The sequence below is a fragment of the Labrus bergylta genome, chromosome 5 (genome assembly GCF_963930695.1).
Source record: "Labrus bergylta chromosome 5, fLabBer1.1, whole genome shotgun sequence".
In the NCBI taxonomy this organism is placed as follows: Eukaryota; Metazoa; Chordata; class Actinopteri; order Labriformes; family Labridae; genus Labrus; species Labrus bergylta.
In genome coordinates, this window is record NC_089199.1 from 5,932,797 (window position 1) to 5,938,796 (window position 6,000).

The following is a 6,000-nucleotide window of genomic DNA, read 5'->3' on the forward strand; positions in this document are numbered from 1 at the left end:
CTTTACTTTACTTACTTTAACCATTACTTTTGTTTACTTAACACCACCTTGTTACTGGACAACGTTAACTATCATATTTAAAAATTAAACAATTCCTAAATTGGGGATTTTTGAAACTTGGTGAAAACATCCAATAGCCTGCTAAAAACTGTTTTCACTTCATATGAACTTTTCTTGTTATTTTCTTGAGACGAGGTTAGAGATTTTATATGACTCTGGCAAACCAACGATGCTAACTTAGCTTAGCACAAAGGCTGAAAATGGGTGAAAAGTGCTAGCTGGAACCTGTTAGATTGTAGAAAGTATGCAGAATTCAGCTTGAGTATCTCTCTGCTCTTAATGGATGGTAAACAATTAATGTATTTTAAGAAAGTCACTCAGTACATTTGCATGCACAGTATAGTCCAGCTATGGTTATAACTCGATAAGGTCATTCAATTGGACTGCTGTTCTTGTCCCCAACTGCATTCTACACGTGTGCTAGGCCAACTTTGAGAAATTAGGCTTAGCACGATTTCAGTTGGACTAACTGTTTATAAGAACTTAAAAAAGTGCAGTTTTAGCCGGACTAAAACAACATATGTAAGTTTTTTCTAACTGCATGCAAGCATTCTGACTGGTACTGGCCAAGACATAGCCCTGCCTATAACTAATGTCTGCATGAATCAGTGTTGTGTACTGATTAAACACGCAAGTATGAGTTAATCAGCGAACTTTAACGGTGCTGGTAGACATCTTTTGTCTAAAGAGACAGCAAATGAATTCATTAAATGTTCAGCTTTTACTTTAAAGGACTAGCATTGCCCTTTTCCCTTTAAAAATTAGCCAAAGAGGTGCCTGACGGTAGCCTCGTGGTTAGTAAGAGCACCCCATGTACAGAGGCTCCAGTCCTCCAAGCAGTGGGCCCTGGTTCGAATCAGACCCGTGGCTCCTTTCCCGCATTATTACAGACCCTCACTCTCCTTGATTTCTGACTCTGTCCACTGTCCTGTCTCTAAAATAAAGGCATAAGCCCAAAAAAAATCCTTTAAAAAAAGAGAGCCAATTTCTCTTGATCAAGCTATTGATCAATTGACTATTACTTGCACTCTGGTGGATTATTTTAGGGCAGGGTGTATGAGATGCACATGAACACATAGACAAAAAAGGGGCTTGAGCACCTGCAGTTTTTGCCCTCGCTAGAGAAAGTATCCCTTTTGTAAAAAAAAAATTCACCAATACAAATTCAGTGCCCACTAGATGGGCCATAGTCTCACGATGCAATTAAAGTCTAGTGTTTCTCCTGACCTGTTTTCTGTGGTAGAGGGTTTCTAGCTGTGTTGGCTGTGGCCCACAGTATACAGGGTGACACCTAGAAGACAAATACTATACACGCTCTTTACTCCAGAAACGGCTCGTATAAGTCTTTGCATGCATAATTAAATAATTATTATGAATGACTGTTTGTACTTCCCTTAGTCGTATGTTCGTTTTAAATATATATTTAGTGTTCCTTTAAGTTGTTATTCTGGGTGTATATTTATTAAACTCCTTTTGTGAATTTACTCCTCTGTCCCTCTTTTCATGGGGGACAGGAGAATAAGGTAAACATTAAGAATCTGCATCTTATATATTCCAATGAATATTTTCCACCGGGGTCCGACTACAGATGACATTAAAGTAAAGAAAAAAATGAAGCATCGTTTTTATGTACTTTTTATCTGTAAAAAAGAATATTCCACCAATTAAAAGAAAGTGGTGTGACAGACGCAGGGATTTTTCTAGCTGGGTAAATAATGAACTGCTACTCCTCAGAAGCGATGTTGTTGTAGCATGATGCTGTTTAAAGCGTGCATAGGGAGGAGGCTGCAGTGGATCTGTGAGTGTACAAAGCAGTTACAGTAAGACGAGCGCTGGTAAACAAGGGAAGTGGATGATTAAAGTCTCTTTTTTTAATGAACACATGAATGTAGGAGGCATTGACCAACAGCATTGCAGAACTCTTTGAAGCAGCTTGAAACAATAAGTCCATTAATCAATAAGTTGAGTGTCAGAAAATCAACCAGTGTAACTGATGACGAGGAAATTTAACTTTAAATCATTCGTCAATCAACAATTTAAAAAATGTTCTTCTGGTCAGAGCAATAAATTATGTCCAACACACTCATCAATGTGGGTATGGAGATCCATTAAATTTAAGTTCCCTTATTGCAAGCATTGTCTTAATCCATATGAAAAAGGGAACATAGGGCTGATAATTAAAGATAAGGTCACACTGCACTCTGACACACTGAGGGTTAGAGTTGGATTAGGGATTGTTTAGCTTTGATTCACACACCTGATTAAAATTACCTGGCTTTATGCCCACTTTAAACCAAGGTGTCATCCAGTGCTCTGTGTCAAAGTAACATACTGAAACATACAACAGAGTTGAATTGGGGTTTTATTGTAGAGAAAATAGAAAATAGAAAATAGATTTTTTTTCCCCTTTTTCCACCTTTTACATCTGTAATTTGAATACAGTATGTGTTTATGTTGGACTGGCCTGAATTAAAAGAGGACGTTTTAGCTTAAATGTACAGAAGCCCTGAGGTGACATGCATACATTTGATTGAATTTGTTTTAAGTGATAAAAAATGTATTATAAGAAATTATACAATTTTACAAAGATCTCTTTTTATCTTGACGCAGCAATGTACAATTTTTCCGTAACCACAAGATGTTTTTACATTATATCAGAATAATTGATCTCATAATCTTTCTTTTACAGATCTTTAAGCTCTAATAATGATTATAAAGCCTGTGTCTCTTTCACTTGGAGCCATTTGGAGTCACATATGTCGTCTTCCCCTCTAACCCCCTGTGGAGGTGGAAGGTGGCTGTAATCATCAACGTATATGAAACATGATTGGAGCGTCAGGGTGGAGGGCTTCAGAGTGGATGTAACAGGAGGCGGTAACAGGAGAGCTGTTCTGCTACTTTGTCCAACAGCATGGAGTGTTGACCTTGAGGGGGGGGAAATTGACAGTAAGGGGGGGTGGGGGGTTGGGAGGTTGGAAGCGGTAACAAGGGCCAGCTATATATCAGGGAGGCAATTTGGAGCGGTTTATCCGATGAGGGTCAATTCCTGCTGCAGCACCATAGATCAGAGTTTTGAAGCCCTAGCCTGACGAGAGGTTAGGATGGATCCACTTTTGAACGAGTGAGCCGCTGATCAGGCCTCGGCGAATCATTCACACAAAACGCAGAGGATAGGGGTAATCATGAGGATTTGTGATGCGGGGAAAACGTACATCAGCAGATTTATCTCCGGCTATTTGTGGCCCTTTGGCTCTGGTCCAAATCAAATCTCCCTTAAGAGGCAATTTCACAACGTTCGTTTCAATTATTTTACATACCAAGGACACGGAACAGGTTATTATCTAGATGATACAGGCATTAATGTTATTATTATCACCAGCCATAAAAATGAACACCCTCATTTGGGACTTAAGCGCATAGAAAAGACATTAAAGATCTGCACCAAATCTGTCACTGTGGTTTACGCTGCCATGCCAAGAGAGAGTTATCCTACAGATGCCTTTACTATGTGTCTGACCTTTTCTATTGCTGCTTCTATTTTGGATCCGTGTCTCCCTGCACCTATGAGACTGGCCAGATGGCAGCTCTATTGAGTGATAAAATTTGAGAGACAAGAGCACTGTTGCACCAAAAGACTGTTTGGCTCGGGCCACGGCTTCAGTGGAGGCTGGAATGAGCTCGTAACTCCAGAACAACATTTGAATTCCCCATCATTATTATCTTCTCCTTCTGCGAGGCCAAAAGACTGAGCACAGTTCATATGCTCTGCAGTTTTTACACAGCGGTACATCAACATAATGAAGACTGGGAGTTATGTTAGACTTGTACATGCACATTTTTACAAACTCAGCTACTGTGTAGAAAAATAGATTTTCAGCTCTGTTTGGAACCAAATTATGAGACTCATAAACATAAGAATTTATGAATATGTAGGGCCACCTTGTGGACAAAGTTCATATTTGCAAACACATTCTAAACACAAAACTGGAGGCTTTGAAATGTATTAAAATGAAGACACGAATCAATATTTAACATAAAATAAAATTTTTAACTACTTTCAACAATCTGCTTTTTAAAGGGTAGATGATGTCTGTTTTTAAGTCTGTCCCATCTTTAACTAAAATCTAAAAGCAAACAGCTAAATGAGTCGTGTCAAATCTCCATTCATGTCAGAACAAAAACTTCAAATGAGAAATAATCACTGTCTTATCGTCTTTCAAAAATAGGAATTGATTCATCCAAAACAGAGGTCAGTTAGCATGGTTTATATGATATTCTTTAATTTAAAGAGTCCCAATAATGAAGAGATTAAAGCTCATGTGAAGAGTTTTAACTGCTTATGAAACAGATTTAAATTAACAGTGATTCCTCTTTATGACCTACTAAAGCAAACAGGACCTTTGTTATGAGACTGGTTACTTCTATATTGTAATTTTAAATGCCCGAATCAGCTGCCACAGGGTAGGTGTCATGAAATCATTTAAAGCTGCCTTCTGTCTTTTTTTTCACATTTTCAACAGCAAATATTCACAATAAGGGGTCAAATACACTGATAAAAGAAAGCAGCAGGAATAATTGTTTTGCCTACATGAAAAGGGTCATGCACATCACAAGTGTTGGGCCAGATTTAGCTGTGAAGCTAATTGACATCTGTGGTCCCTTTGAAAGAAGAGCCAAAAAACAAACATTACAATTCAAACAATTAAAATCAATAAACAACAATTAACAAATGTACCAGCCTTTGCCCAAGTAAGCCACATTGCACCTTAGGGACCTGTTCCTGTACCCACAGGGCAAAACAAGGAAATGCATCGAGTGTGTGATGTCCTGTGCTATTACATTTGCAATGTGATGGCCTTTCAATCGAGCCCTGAGAGGTTGGTGTAGGAGACTTATTATCTTGGCAGCAGTCAGAGCTGGTCCTGACCTCCCAGGGCCCCGAGCAGAATTCTGCCCAGAGGCCCTCCTGACCTGTGAGCCATGTACACCATTTGCCACACAATCACACCTGATACCCCGGTGCTCCTCAGTTTCCTCCATCTGCCATATAGATAAGAGAATAATATTAATACGACCATTACTATAAACCTTTTACAATGAAACCTTTTATTACTTTTAAAAATAGAAATGGCTACGCTAAGTATGATTTTTCACTGAGAGTGACGTATATATATTGATCAGTATCATCAACATTTCATCTGTTGATATTTGATCAATAATCATTTATAATTGATTTACAGCTTAAATATAGACTAAATGATCATGATCCTCTTTATTAATTAGGTTCTCTCAGAAGTGCCTGCAGTGTTTCAGTGTGGATTGAATTGAATTTGTTAAAGTGTGTATGATTGTATGTTTACAGGGTTATCAATCATTAGCATTTATGAACACTTTCATTGTTGACGTTACTCAAACAGAATAAATCATTATAATTAGCCAATTAGTGGTGGGTGATGAGGTCAACGAGAAGTATTTACTGAGGACAAGCAATTTACTTTATTGTACACTCATGGGAATTTCCCTACATCATATTTGCATGTATCAATTTATATTTTTTATTTCATTTTGCATAGTCTGTGTTTAAATACCATATTGATTGATTGATTGATTGATTGATTGATAGTTCTTTATTGTCAGACGTAGCCTGAAATTTGTCTTGCATCACAGCGGCTCCATTTGTGACAAAAATTAAGACAAGATACAAAGATACAACGATTTGACACTACACAACACTAATGATACATTTAGAGAGGATATTACAAACTGTAACATTGTACAGGCTGCGTCGCAATTTTGAGCATAGATATTCAACCGGCTCATGTTTAAGTAAGTGACAAAAACACAAAACCAACACGAAATGAATAATACCATTAAAGCAGTGCAGCAAGTATTTGTGCTGATCCTGTAACTAAGTATCACTGCATGACGATGCTAACATGC